The sequence below is a fragment of the Suncus etruscus genome, chromosome 19 (assembly GCF_024139225.1).
Source record: "Suncus etruscus isolate mSunEtr1 chromosome 19, mSunEtr1.pri.cur, whole genome shotgun sequence".
Classification (NCBI taxonomy): Eukaryota; Metazoa; Chordata; class Mammalia; order Eulipotyphla; family Soricidae; genus Suncus; species Suncus etruscus.
Window position 1 is genome coordinate 29,342,068 of NC_064866.1, and position 16,067 is coordinate 29,358,134.

The following is a 16,067-nucleotide window of genomic DNA, read 5'->3' on the forward strand; positions in this document are numbered from 1 at the left end:
AACCCATAGATGAGTGAGACCATTCTGCGTTTTTCTCTCTCTCTCTGACTTATTTCACTCAGCATAATAGATTCCGTGTACATCCATGTATAGGAAAATTTATCTTGATTGATAAATGATGATGACCATTTTTAATATGCCTTTTGGTAACACATCAGTCTTCCTTAGAAAAATGTCGATTTTCTTTCCCAGTTTTTGATAAAATTTGTGGATTATTTTTGGTTGTTGATTTTTTGTGAATGTTTATGGAGAAAGCCTTAAAATGCTTAATGGAGTATTCTCAATTTCCTCCTTTTCTAGCTCATTATTTGCATATATGAATGCAATAGATTTTTTTAGTTGGTTATTTTGCTGTATTGGTTTATTGTTTCTATTGAGGGCATTTTACCAGTCAGAAACGGAGCAGGTCAAAGCTTCTGTGCTGATCTGATCAGTAGTGGGATCGCGCCTGTGAATAGTCACTGCACTTCAGCCTGGGCAACATAGCGAGACCCTGTCTCTATTGAGGGCATTTTTATATTATCTTGTCATCTACAAGTAGTGGTAATTTGATTTCTTTTCCAACTATTTTAACAAACTATTTAGGGTATTTTTTATATTATCATGTCATCTATAAGTAGTGATAACTTGATTTCTTTTCCAACTAGAATTCCATATTGTTTTCTGCCTAATAGCTGTTGTTAGGACTTCAATACTTCTATACTAAAATAATATAGTATACTTCTATACCAAAATAGTGAGACATTAGATATTATGCCTTGTTCTGAGTCTGAGAAGGAAAGATTTCTGAAAATAATGTTCCCTATGGGTTTGTTATAGATGGCCATTACTATTTTTGAGAAAAGTTCCTTCTACCCCAATTTTGTTGAGTTTATCATAAATATATATCTTGTTGAAAGATTTATCTGCATCAATGTGTATAATCATACTTTTATAATAATGATAATTTTTATTTTGACCAAAGTGGATTACATATCTTTCACAGTAATATTTTAGGTACATATTAATATTGAATCAGGGGAATTCCTATCACTAAAGTTGTCCTCCCTCCACCCCCGTTCCCAGCTTACATCCCATATTTCCCTCCCATACCCCCCGGGCTGCTAGTATAAGTGGTCCCCTCTGTGTCTAGCTTGTTGTAGATTGAGTATCGATTCTTTTGCGGTTGGCTTTGAATTTGGTGTTTAAGTCCAATCATTTTTGTTACTACTTGGTGATCATACAACTGTTTTGTCTTGGTACCCTCCATTATTTCCCCCTCAATTTGAGAGGTGGAACAAGGTGGTTCAAGTTATGTGGTTTTGTTTGAAGAAAAGAAAAGCAATAAAGTGGGGTAAAAATCCAACAAGTCAAAAATGGGCAGAGTTCTTGGAGGCTCTCAACATCAGTTTGAGAGAAGAAAGGGAAAAAGGAAGAGAAACACTACAACAATACAAAAAAAATCAAAAAATAGAATGATCACTACATAAATATAATAAAAAATATAATAAAAATAAAGACAAGCACCACATAATAGCCACAGTTCTGAAATAAAAACAAAACGGAGCACAAAAAGGAAACAACAATAATAACAATAATAAAAATATATAAATAATAAAAATTATAAAAAATATAATAAAAAATAAAGACAAGCACCACATAATAACCACAGTTCTGAAATAAAAACAAAATGGAGCACAAAAAGAAAACAACAACAATAGCAAAACCCAAAAAGTAAACAGATAAATAAATAAAAGATTACTTTGTGCTGCCTTTTTTCCCCTGCATAGGTACAGTAAATATTGAGGAAATTAGAAAGGGAATTCCCTTGGCCTAAGAGATACAGGGTTTCTCTGACCTTGAAGTATACTGTCATAGGAATAACTACATATAATATAACTACATATAATATAAGTGTGCATATAATCACACTTTTTATGTTTTGGAGCTACATGTGATGCTCAGGTGTTACTCATGCCTCTGCATCCAGAAATTATTCCTGGCAGGATCAGGTAAAATATGAGATGCCAGGGATCAAACCTGAGTGGACCACGTGAAAGGCAAACACCCCACCTGCTGTGTTATTGCTCTATCTCCATAATTATAGATTTTTATTTTACCATTATTAATATGAAATATTAAATTAATTGACTTGGGGGGCCAGAGTGGAGGCACAAGTGGTAAGGCATCTGCCTTGCCCACGCTAGCCTAGGATTCAATATCCCGCCGTCCCATATGGTTTCCCAAGCTAGGAGCAATTTCTGAGTGCATAGCAAGGAGTAACCCCTGAGTGTCACCAGGTGTGGCCCAAAAACCAAAAAAAAAATTGACTTGTGCTTGTTAAACCATTATTAAATCCTTGTGATGAATACCAGTTGATTGTGAAGTATACTTTTGATATGCTGTTGAATTTGTTAGTCAATATTTTGTTGAGTTTTTTAATCAATGCTAATTAGGAAAATGATTTGAAAAAATTTTATTGTATTTATTTTATTTTTAAGAGTGAGAAAAGCAAATCTATTATGAAAATACCAGGGGAGTTTGTCCTCACCAACTCCCCTTCTCTGGCCTGGATATTTGGAGAGCCTAAGGGGGCCCTCTTTGTCAACGGCAGTGGGAGGTCACAGGCGGGCAGGTTGAATATTTGGCAATCTGTTGGGTTCCCAGAAGGAGCTAGGGTCTCAGGAGGGAGTCGAGGAGCTTGTGTGCATTGTGGGGACATCTCCAAATAGGACACCCAAAAACGGCGTATAAAAAGGGAATGAGGGTGGCAGAAAAGAGACAGAAAAGAATTATCAGAAAGAAAAAAAAGTGAAATTTTGGAAAGATCTTTTATTTTATTTTATTTTTTTCCGTTTTTTTCTTCTTCTCTAAAAGGCAAGAAATTGCAAACAGCCCAGGACCTGAGCTCCCCAGGACGTGGTTTCTCCACTACCCACTGAAAGTCGGCAGGAGGGGGTTACGGGGAGAGGTTGGTTCTTTCAAATGTCACCGTTGGGAGTTGCAGAAGGCTCTGGTCGGTTGACAAGGCCATCACCTGCGCTGCCAGGAGGGAAGGCGAGGCCCACAGCTAGGCTGGCAGACTCAGTTTCTTCCCCTTTAGGACTTTGGTGATGTAGAGGTAGAAGAAATCGCAGTAGAGAACCGTCTGGACCAGGCCAGCCATGATGGCAAAGTAGCCATCGAAGTGGTAGTTCCAGATCCAGTTGAGGATGTAGAAGGCCGTTAGACCGTTCGCATCCAGTGCAAACAGGTAGAGTGGCTCGTGAAGGTCTCCGCCTCAACCGTCTTGCGCACCATGGACAGCTGCCGCAGGATCACCAACGACTCCAGGTATACGGAAATGGTTCAAAGGATCTCCAGCGGAGTGAAGTTGTAGTTGACCAGGAAGGCCAGCAAGGCTGTGGGGACCACGAGGAACTAACTCCACCCGGAACGTGTCGTGGTTCCTGTCATACGTGGCTTTGAACTTGCTATAAATCAGCCAAATCGTGGTGAAGGAGCAGATGATGCAGATCACCTTCATGCAGGTGTTGTATGGAGTTGTTGTATAGAGTTGGTGAACAGGTCCAGGTAGCGGGCGGTGAAGACCACGGTGAACAGGATCTGGCTCTTCCCCGAAATGCCTGCGTGGGGAAAAGATGAGGGGACCCATGGCGAACAGCCCCAGCTCGGGGTGTGGGGGGCAACAGGGGGCTCGGGCACCACCAGGCCCCACAGCCTGTTCTCGGGGCCCACAGCCAGGGGCAGGCAGCCAGGCCAGGAGTTACTCCAGCCTGCTCTGTCCCGGGCTAGGCCGAACGATCTATTGTCCCCCCCAACCCCAACCGCAGGTTCCCCAAGTGGGGAGCACCGAGCTGGGGTGCAGGGCGTGCCCCACTTGGCCTCCTGGCCCCTCCCGCTCCAGCCGGCCTCCTCTGGGAGTCCCCCAGCTCCTTCAACTTTTAGTAATATTTCTATCTGCTTTTGGGGTTAATGTAATGTTGCCTTAATAGAAATTATTTGGAAGAAATTCGGTTTCTTCAGTATTTTGAAAATGTTTGAAGAGTAAATCTAGTAAGTCTTCCTTAAAAGTTTGATGAAAGTCACCAGTGAACCCATTTGGACCAGGGCTTTTTTCTTGGAGAAATTCTCAATTGCTGTTTCAATTTTCATGCATGTAATTAGCCTGTTCAGGCTAATTTTCTTTTCTTTATTTTTTGGAGAAGGCCACATCCAGTAGTGCTAAAGACTTAAACCTGGTTCTACATTCAGGAATTACTAGTGACAGTGCTCAGAGGACCATATGTAGTGTCAGGCACCAAAACTAGGTCAATTCCTTGAAAAGCTAATGTCCTACCAATGGTATTATTACTCTTTCCTTAGGTTTGTTCAGGTTTCTCTTTGTTATTCATTCAATTTTTGGAATTTATTTGATTCTAAACAATCTGCCCATTTCTTTTAGGTTCTGAATTTAATAACATAGAGTTGTTCATAGTAACCTCTTATGTATCTTGAATTTTTGAGGGATCTGTTGAAATCCTTCCTCTTCTCTCTCTCTCATCCCATTTGTTTGGGCATTTTTTCTTTTATAATCTTGTGAGTCTAGCCAAAGTTTTGTATAACTTGTTTGTTCTTTCAACGAACCAGACCTGGATTCATTGATATTTCAAAATATTTTTCTTGATTTTTATATAATTTATTTCTGCTCTAATTTTTTGGGGTCATACTGGCAGTGCTCAGGGGTTACTCTTAGCTCTACACTCATAAATCACTCCTGGAAGGCTAGAGGGACCATACGGGATGCCGGGATTCGAACCACTGTCCTTCTGCATGCAAGGCAAATGCCTTACCTCCATGCTACCTCTCCTGCCCCACTGCTCTAAATTTTATTATTTACTTCCGTGTACGATTTTTATTTGAATTCATTTGATGTTCTTCCCCCAGATGTTTAAATTTCACCCTTAAGAAAACTTTTGCTGCTCAACAGACTCTAATAGTTTCTCTTCATTATTATTTGTTTCCAGGAATATTTACATTTCCTCCTTGATTTCTTTTTTGAATCAGTAGTTAATTAGCAATGTTTTGTTTAACTTTCACTTGTTTTCTCCATTTTTGGGGGCCTAGTTGATTTCTATCTTCATAATATTGTGACCTGAGATGATGCCTGGAACAATATTTATAATTGTAAGTTTATGTATATCTGAATTATGAACACTTCAAGTGCACAACAGAAACATGTGTATTAGGCTTTTTGAGATTTGGAGAGTCTATATATGTCAATTAATCCAAGTTCTTCTAAGTTATCATTTAGGGGTTCTATATATTTACTGATAGTCTGTCTAGTTGATCTGTTTAATGGCAAAAGTGGAGTATTGAATTTCCCACTATTATTGTATTTCCGGCAATACATTTCTTTAGGTCTATTAGCAAAAGTTTTATAAATTTTGCTGACCCTTTATTTAGATTTTTGATAAGAGTTAATATTTCTTGATCTATTGTTCAATTATAAAATACTTAGTGTCTGTACTTACCTCTAATTACTTTCTTTAGATTGCTATTTGGCTTGATAGGAGTATGATTGTCATAGCATTTCTTTTTGTCTACCACTGACTTGTATGGTTGTGTTCAGTCCTTTCAAGCTAAGTCTGTATTCATCTCATCAATTTAGGTGTTTCCTGTAAATACTAAATAAATGAATTTTGTTTTCTAATCCCTCTAGTCACTCTACACCTTTTTATAGGAGACTTCAATTCACTGTTATTAACATAAATTACTGAAATAAAGGAATATATTGCCACTTTTTTGTGTGCAGATTTAGATGATTTTGCAATTGGTCATTTAATTTTTTAGATGACCTTTCAGTAGTTCTTGAAAGGTTGGTTTAGTTGTGAAAATGTCACCAACACTTGTTTGTCTGACAATGTTTTTATTACTCTGTCAGATCTAAATGGCAACTTTGCAGGGTAGCAGATTCTGACTTGAAAAAAATTTTTTTTTATCTTCAGTACTTTAAGTCATCCCACTCTTTTTTTAAAAATAATTTTTATTTTGACCAAAGTGGATTACAAATCATTCACAGTAGTATTTTAGGCACATAGTGACATTGAATCAGGGGCATTCCCACCACCAATGTTGTCCTCCCTCCACCCCTGTTCCCAGCTTGCATCCCATATCCCACTCTTTTCTTGCTTGTACAATTTTATATGGGAGATCAGCTTTGATTCTTATGTTACTTGCTATGTATGACATTTTCTTCTTCTTCTTCTTCTTCTTCTTCTTCTTCTTCTTCTTCTTCTTCTTCTTCTTCTTCTTCTTCTTCTTTCTTCTCTCTCTCTCTCGATGTTTTAAGTAGTTCGTTTCTTTGGTTCTTATTATTTTTTTATTATTTTTATTTTTGTTTTTTTTTTTTGGGGCCACACCCTGTGACGCTCAGCGGTTACTCCTGGCTATGTGCTCAGAAGTCGCTCCTGGCTTGGGGGACCATATGGGATGCCGGGGGATCGAACCGTGGTCCGTCCAAGGCTAGCGCAGGTAAGGCAGGCACCTTACCTCTAGCACCACCGCCCGGCCCTGGTTCTTATTATTTTGAGTTCAGTGTGTCTTCTTAGTTTTGTTTGATCTATTTTGTTCAGTACTCTTGACTCTGTGCAGAAGCTTCTCTCCAGAGATTGTGTTATCATCTTTTTCTCTTTTCCCTCTCCTTCTTGTAAGTTGAAGACTATTCTCCTTACTGTTATTTATTAATTACCTCACATTCTCATCTATTCTTTTGATTTTTTTCCATTGCATTGTTGTTGATAAGTTGTATTTTGTCTTCAAGGTCACTGAAATGACTTTTCATGTTATAATTCAATCTTGCTTTTGTATTCTTTAGCTCTGCAATTCCATTTGTATTGATTTTCTTGTATTTTAATCAATTCTTAAAATTGATTGAATTTTTCTTCTTGTTAGTGCTTAATTTTTATTGCCAGTAATTGCTTAGTTTTCATTGCCAACCTATGGAGTGTTGATTTGAGGTCTTCCTAATCCAGATTTGAGAGTATTGAGGAACTCAAGGACTTTTATTTTAAACTTTATTCAGTTATTTATTTATTGATTGTTTGGTTTGGGGGCCACACCCAGCAGTACTCAGGGACTACTCCTGGCTTCTGCACTCAGAAATTGCCCCTGGCAGACTGGGAGACCATATGGGATGCTGGGGCAATAAGAGAAGCTGGATCTCTCCCTGGTCTGCCACATGCAAGACAAATGCCCTGCCACTGTGCTATGAAAGACTTTCTTGGACTTCTGTCTCTATTTCCCAGTACAGCAGAATTTCTTGGCTTTCCATTATTTTTAGGGATTTGTAGATGCTGAAATTGGAGTTTTAAATTCCTCAATGTCTAAGAACTGACCTGATTCATTATCCTCTAAAAGTAATAGGACATGAATATGTAGTTTCTATTTCTTTACTTTTAGTTGCTAGGACTCTAATGGAGGCATTTTGGCACTAAAATAAAAGACTGAGGTTTCCCAACTGCTTTTAGAGTGTGTGAGATAGATGACATACAATAGTAATATGTATACTAATTCACCCATCCAGTAATGAGTGTCTGTGCAGTCTCCAACATTGGGTCTAACTTTTCCTTATCCAGGTGGGATGGGAGTCGAAGGAGTGAGGGATTCACATCAAATCAGTGTACCTGGACTGGAGGAGTTTAAACCAAAAGCCACAGTAGAACATGCTCTTTGTCAAACAGGGATGTGGCTTTTAGACACTGGGTTGGCTTTCCCCTGGTGGCATTGGGCAGGGGTTATAAAGTTATTTTTGTCTTGTTATGGTTACGTTCTTAATATGTAAGAGCAGGGATTTAATTTTCCCTCACGTGTTAGTACAGGCCTTAGAGCTCTCAGTATTATTATAGAAAATTTAAAAAATGTATAGCTTTCCATTCTGGCTAGTGGAGTGAAGGGAATTGCAGAAACAAAAAGTAAAAGTAAAATTTAGAAAGCACTCATAATTATATATTAGTAGCTAAGAAGTGGTTGAAAAGCTTAGACTGGATATTGACACAAGTATCAAAGTCAACGCTAATAAAAGATAGAAGGGCAGAAATACAATATAGTGCTAGTGACTGTGACCGTAATTAAACTATTTTATCATATACATACTCTAACACATAAATCAAGAAAAAAGAGAACAAAAACATTACATTTTTAGTTATCATGTCTGTAAAGAAATAACTAATACATCTATAAAAGCCTAAATTAAAGGCATACAAAAACACAAGTTATGTAACTTTCAGCCTTATTAACTTGTATTTGATGAGAAAAGGGTTGAATCTACTCTCTTTTAGTTTTACCAGAACTTTGTTTCTATTTGTCTATATTTGGCACCTATTAATACTTATCATGTGGGAAGCATAGGTTTGGCCTGTGACATCACATATTTTTAAGCACCCCTGAAATGACTTATAACCAGTCAAGAGTAGCCCCTTAGAACTGCTGGATGTGACCTTCCAAGTATAAATAAATAACTATATAGCTTAAAATTACTGCATACCAATAAGTTCTATCAATTGTCAGTAAATTAGTTCAAAGGCTGAAAGAATTCTTGCTCAATAATGTATAATTCTATGATTACCTTCCTGAAAACTATATTCTAAACAAACAAGAAAACTTGAATCTCACTCAGGAATTAAAATTTGTAATGTTCCATGATTGTGAGCTTCATAATGTAAGATTTTGTCAAATAAATCTGGAACCATAAGAAAATAAGTGAGGCATAATCAATATTACTTTGAGCAATATTTAGGTCTACTAATAATAAATATCCTTGATTCACATAAGTTATCTAGCAAAATAAATTTATATTTTGAAGTTAGTAAAAATATTTACTGGTCGGGCCCGAAGAGATAGCACAGTGGCGTTTGCCTTGCAAGCAGCCGATCCAGGACCAAAGGTGGTTGGTTCGAATCCTGGTGTCCCATATGGTCCCCTGTACCTGCCAGGAGCTATTTCTGAGCATACAGCCAGGAGTAACCCCTGAGCACCGCCGGGTGTGGCCCAAAACAACAACAACAACAACAACAAAAAATACTGGTAAATGACAGAATATAAAGATATTCAAACACAGATTTGGATAAACTATTCCTGTCAGTAGTTTTTAGTTGCCTATTACATTTTACAATCTGGATATATAATATGATTTTTATTAAAATAGCTTACATAAATAGGGGGCTGGAGAAATAGCACAGCAGTAGGGCATTCACCTTGAGAGCAGCCAGCTCAACATGAACAGTGGTTCGAATCCCAGCATCCCATATGGTCCCCCTAGCCAGCCAGGAGCAATTTCTGAGCACAGAGCCAGGAGTAACTCCTGAGCACTGCTGGGTGTGACAAAAACAATAAAAAAAAAACCAAACCCTTACATAAATAATGCATAATAAATATCTATTTTTTATTCCTTATTTGGCATGAGGTAAATATAAAATGGAATATACGTGAGTCTCTTTTTTTAGTATATACTATCTTGGCAATATCAGGCTATAAGAGAAAGTAAGTCCAGTAAAACCTATATTAAGTTAATTTTTTTGTAGTGCTTAGGGAACTTCTTTAGGTGACTATATAGGGGTCCTATGGCTCTAATCCTATTTGGCAATATGCAAGGCAGACACTCTACCTACATATTGCACTCCACCCTACCTATTATTTCGATTAGAGTGGAGGAAGAGAAATACAACTATGAAAGGATGGGGGAGAAAAGGGGACAAGATGTCTTAGGTGAATTGGTGGTGTTAAGAAAGGACAGAAGTAAATACCCAAGCCAGAATAAACAATAATTAAATCATGAGAACCAAACTTTAAAACCAAAAATGAAAAATTTTGTCAGGCTGGGGTAGGAACAATGGTGGTATGGAATGCACTCAGGGAACATTGGTAGAGGGAGGTTAACACTGGTGGTAGAATTGGTCCTGAAATATTATATATCTAAAATCCAACTATGAATAACTAATTACAATGGTTTAAACAAAAACTATAAAAGGGGTTTCTCATATAGTTAAGAAACATCATAAATATAAGGGAAAATGTTTTGTTGAAGACATACATACCTGATTTACTCCTGGCTCTAAGCTCAGGGACCACTCTTGGAAAAACTCAGGGGGCCATCTGCTATATGTGGTGTGATTGGCTCAAACTGAGATTGCCCACAAGCAAACCAACTATACTATACTATACAAGTACCCAATATACTGTCTCTCAGGCATTGCGTCATTATTTTTAAAAGTGTTAAAAATATATCCTCAGATGAGAGAGAAGATCTCTGCCCTAATAAGCTTGTCTATAAAGTGACAAAAGAATAAGAGTTGTTAACTTCTGATGGTCTGCATGCAATTGGAAGCACCTGTATCAGCTTTCTTTTTATTTACTGACATTCTTGATAAGGATGTTGCACTATCTGGGTGTGCTGATGTAACATTCACATAAATATCTGACTTAGCTTGTCTCAGATATCAAGAGAGTTAAAATATTCAGAAGGCTTATGAAGAAATTTTTTCTCTAGTTGTATTACAAGACCACTGCTGCCCATCTCCCAACTCATTTCCCATTGCAGAGGAAAGAGAATGTGTTATAATCTTACTTAAAATCACTGCAACTTCTGCAGGATTCTTTAATGCTCTCATTCGTTTCAGTAATTCTACACTCCACATGTTGGATTTTCAAAGTCAAGTAGAGTCTCTCAGTACTAACAAGTGCTACTGTGTTGTTACTCACCCTTTATACTATTATACAAGGTGATTTAGAAAAAGATAAAGTTTTACCAAAATAAAAATAACTCTACACATAGAGAAAAATGGATAAACTAAGTAATATAAGGCAAACTTTTAGACAAGACAAATTAGTTGTTACAGATAAGAAGAAGAGTGGGGTGAATAAGTCTGTTATAAGTGGCCTAGTTGTATGGTGAGGGCTTTATTGGTTGGTAGTGAATTTAATAAACTTTATACAGATGCTGACTTATAATAATGCTAACATGAAACTAATATGTAATAATAATTCTCTCACAGCTATTTAAATAAACTTTTTTTGGGGGGCCACACCCAGAGGCACTCAGGACTTCCTTCTGTTTTGAAACTCAAAAGTTACTCCTGGCAGACTTGGAGGACTTAGAAATATGTCATCAGGGACCTTTAATTATCCATTTTTGGTGAAATAATTGTGGTGAAATTCTGCAACTGATTTGGAGACTATGGGAAGGGATATCATAATTAATTTTAGAAAAACATACACAAACCATATAAAACAAATGTAAAATATGCCAGGACACCTACTCTATTCAATTTATTCTAAGACACTGTTGTTAGATTTAATCACTATGAAACTGGACTTCCCTTTAAGATAATTAGTACTTTAAATAATTTGCTTGTAGTTGGCATTTCTTTGCTTTGTAATTTTTTCCTTTTTTTTTGTATCTTTTACTTAATGACACACAAAGTAATGTTGGATCTTATCAGAAACACCTTAAATATAAGAAAATAAACAATAATAGGACATTTATAAAACCAACTATGAAAGCAAGAAAAATAGAAATGAACAGGGATTGAGCAGGCAGGGGATGGCACTGGGAACATTTATCCATACTTAAGGTATAAAGACTTATCTTATAACAGGAAAAAGAAAAGCACAAGAAAGGTCTTGGGAATAAGCTGAAGCTGGATATGAAAGCAGAATCAGATTGTAGGGGCCAAAACTTTTTAAGCTTTTGAGCCTCTATCCTATGAATAAGATGTTTTATTTTGTTTTGTTTTGTTTTGTTTTGTTTTGGGGGGGGTCACACCCCGCAGCACTCAGGGGCTCCACGCTCAGAAATCGCTCCTGGCAGGCTCGGGGGACCATATGAAATGCCAGGATTCGAATCAATGACCTTCTGCATGAAAGGCGAACGCCTTACCTCTGTGCTATCTCTCCGGCAAAGATCTTAAAAGAATTTTAACCAGAGGGGGTTGATATAATGTCCTTTGCGAATCAGAAAGGTTAATAGATGGAGACTGGGTCAGATCAGCCATAGTTAACTTTGGAAATCCCAGTTAAGATGGCAGCATAATACAGCAGGCTGGAAGTGATGGTTGTCATGATATTGCTGTGGGGTGTCAGCCATGTCTAAATGGTTTCTTTTCAGATAATTTAGAAGATTAAGTGACAAGGCTCATTGATAGATTGAGTGTATTTTCTGCTTCTATGACTTTATTATGTTAAAAAAAACACTGAGAAGATGAGGCATTCATTATCTGTGTACTTATAAAATATTTTAATTTGTAAATGTTTGTACTGCATATTCAAATTAAAACTAGCATTTTAGAAATTTACTAATATTTAGAATAAATGGTCATTTATATCTACAATATATCTTAGGATAGGAAACGTTAACTTGGGAAGATGTCAAATCTATATATGTGTATAAGAAATTACTCCACTGGTTTTCCTCCAAATTCAAGCATGTATTTGATTTTTTGGTGGGGGGGCCACACCCAGTGGCGCTCAGGAATTACTCCTGGCTCTGCACTCAGAAATTGCTCCTGGAACATCAGGGGACCATATGGGATGTCGGGATTGAACCTGGGTCATCTGCATGCAAGGCAAACACCCTACCACTGTGCTGTCACAAGCATGTATTTTATTTGAAGGAATTTAAATGAGAATTCAGAGAGAATTTTAATAAAGAGCAGAAATGGAAAATAAACTTAATAAGAAAAAAAGTGCGCACAGTCTAAAATGTACTTTTTATTCTCAAAAGTTGAAGTTATTAGCAGAAATTCCCAAGAGCCCATTTACTCTAATTGTAGAATAGAAGGTGAAGTGTAGACTCACTGGAAAAGAAAAAGCTTCATTCCCTGCCACCATACTGTGGTATAACCCTAATGGTCCAGATATATTCATAATGTTCTTCCGATGTGGAAACACATCATTTTTAGTTCAATAAAGTTCAATCTTACTAATAGCAAGATTTTTCTTCTTTTGGGTTTTGGGCCACACCCGATGACACTAGGGATTACTCCTGGCTATGTACTCAGAAATCCTTTCTGGCTTGGGGACCATATGGGGCTCGGAGGTATTGAACCACCATCCATCCTAGGCTAGCGCATGCAAGGCAAATGCCCTACTGTTTGCACCACTGCTCCGGGAGTGAGGGTCACACCCGGCCGTGTTTAGGGTTTACATCTGATTTTGCTCAGGGATTACTCCTGAGCAGATGGGATGCTGCAGATCAAATCAGGTCCGCTAGGTGCAAGAAGGCCCAACCTTCTCTGTTATTGTTTCAGCTCCCTAAGATTTACTTTTTAGGCAAGAATTTCTAATCTTTGTTTAATTTACAGCAAGAATAAAATGGGTATCAAGATATTGGAGCTTCTCTTTCCTTTTTTGGGGGGTGACCCACATCAGACGGAGCTCAAGGTTTACTCTTGGCTCTGTACTCAAGGATCACTCCTGTCAGCTCTCAAGGACCATTTGGGTAGCTGTATATCAAATATGGTTGTCCATATTTAAGGCAAGTGCCTTGTCCATTTTCTCCAGCCCCCCTCCCCGTCTCTTCTTGAACGCATTCAGTAATTCAGATAAACAATCTAAAGTGTAAGGAAAAACATGAAAGAAAGAAAAACAAAGAAGAAAGTTTTTAATGTAAGTTTTTCTTCCTAATTTTAAAGATAAATTAGTAAAAAAAAATGCAAACTTACTAACCCATCATTCATTTAATTATTACCTAGGCTAACCATGAGTATATGAATATTTACCTCTTTTGGGGGGCCACACCCGTTTGATGCTCAGGGGTTACTCCTGGCTAAGCACTCAGAAATTGTCCCTGGCTTGGGGGGACCATATGGGACACCGGGGAATCGAACCGCGGTCCTTCCTTGGCTAGCGCTTGCAAGGCAGACACCTTACCTCTAGCGCCACCTTTCCGATCCCGAATATTTACTTTATAATATGGGCATTTCCTTGAAGTAAGGGCTCTCCTTCCTTTCTTCCCACCTCTAAACTTGTCTTCTCTACAAGGTAATAACCACCCCAAGCATGTCTAAAAATCAAATTATTTCATTACTATATACCAAAAAATTTCAAATCAAAGATGAAATAAGTAGCACAAAAACAAAAAGGTCAAATACAAAAGAGAAAAGAAACAATTCACCCTAAAGTGAAATTCTAAATATCCTCTTATCTGTTCTTGTGCACCTCACCTCTGTCTCACAGTGTTTTCATAAATCTTCAGACTGGGAACCCTGTGCTTCTGGGTGGGAAACTGAGAGGTGGGAAGGACTTGGAACTGCTGTAGAAAATGTTGAGATTTTAAATGTATAGAAATCTGTTTGAGGGGCTGGAGAGATAGCACAGTGCTGTTTGCCTTGCAAGCAGCCGATCCAGGACCTAAGGTGGTTGGTTCAAATCCCGGCATCCCATATGGTCCCCCGTGCCTGCCAGGAGCAATTTCTGAGCAGTCAGTCAGGAGTAACCCCTGAGCACGCCGGGTGTAGCCCAAAAACAAAAACAAAAACAAACAAAAAAGGAAATCTGTTTGAGTTATGGTTCTCAAAGGACTAGACAACTGGTATATAACACATAATGTATATACTATCAGAAAAAAAATAAATTATAAAATGTGTCAGTGAAGTAAACCAGTTTTATATAAACCATACCTTTGATTTTCTTCCATATTTATATTCATTTTTCATTCATTCATATTTCAGATTAATTTTTTCATATTCATTCTCAGAGTTTTATTTCAAAGTTTAAGAACATTGGGACTTGGAAGCCAGAGAGATAGTACAATGATTAAGGCACTTTCCTTGCACATAGCTAACCCAGCTTAGAACTCCAACAACTCCTATGGCCCTCCAAGCACATCCAGCAACAATTGCTGAGCACAGAGCCAGGAGTAAGCCCTGAGTACTGCTGGGTCTGACTCTTCCCCATAGAGAGAGAATTAAAAGAAAAAAAAAAAGAATGTTAAGGCTGGAGAGAGAGTACAGCAGGTAAAGCACTTACTTGGCATGCAGGAGAACTTAAGCCCCACCAGGAGTAATCCCTATGTTCCCTATAGCCTCTATAGAAGTGATTTCTGAGCATAGAACCAGAATTAAGCCCTGAGCACCGTCAGGTGTGGCCTTCAAACCAAAATCAAAACCTGAAAACCAAAATCCAAAGTCTTCCAGGTGACAGAAATTTCTTTTGCTATTTATGATTAGGTCACCTTAGTGATGGGTGTTTGAATGTTTTATACTAGCATTTAAAAGATTATATATAAAAAAAAAACCATGGGCAATATTATATCTTCTCTGGCTTGCCAGCTGAAGGGTATCTGCATAACCCTAGGGTATGAGTGAACATACAGATCTAGTTAGAGCTCCTCCCATGCATCTCTTGCACACAGACATAAATAAATCTACCTTTCATAACCCAAAACAGGAAATTGAGATTAATAGTGAAGATTGGGGTTTAGCAGAGTCAATGGGCATATATAAACAAGAATCATTAGTGTTTTACTGTAGGCTCAAATCACTCTTCATTCCCATTTTCTAAATGATTTAGTACCTTAGATAAAGAACTTCAGGTATTATTCTGTTTTTCAGAGCAGGAATTTTAAGAGTCATGGAGTAGTTAAATAAGGCAATAATGTCACAAATTTCAAAGAACCGACAATCTCCTATCTTCAATCATTTTGTTCTAAGAAATTTCTCTCAATAAGAGAGGGACAAGGGGCCGGGAAGGTGGCGCTAGAGGTAAGGTGTCTGCCTTGCAAGCGCTAGCGTAGGATGGACAGCAGTTCAATCCCCCCCGGCGTCCTATATGGTTCCCCCAAGCCAGGGGCGATTTCTGAGCACACAGCCTGGAGTACCCCTGAGCATCAAATGGGTGTGGCCCAAAAACCAAAACCAAAACCAAAAACAGAGAGGGTCAAGATTTTTTTGCATTTTTTTTGGCATCATTCTTCAGAAACAAAAGCAAAATATGAAGAGACAAAAATAACAACTTGCATAATACTGTCATTCATTGTATTAAATCAGGAAAATGGGATCATAACTTAAAAAGGAAAAAAATATACCTAATTGTCCAAGCAGATTTATATTATT

The 16,067-nt window shown here is 37.7% G+C and overlaps 1 pseudogene; it reads right to left on the reverse strand.

The window, feature by feature from the left end:
- Positions 1–2,830: 2,830 nt before the first annotated feature.
- On the reverse strand, positions 2,831–10,652 carry LOC125997158 (ER lumen protein-retaining receptor 1-like; annotated as a pseudogene).
- Between the last annotated feature and the right edge of the window lie 5,415 nt (positions 10,653–16,067).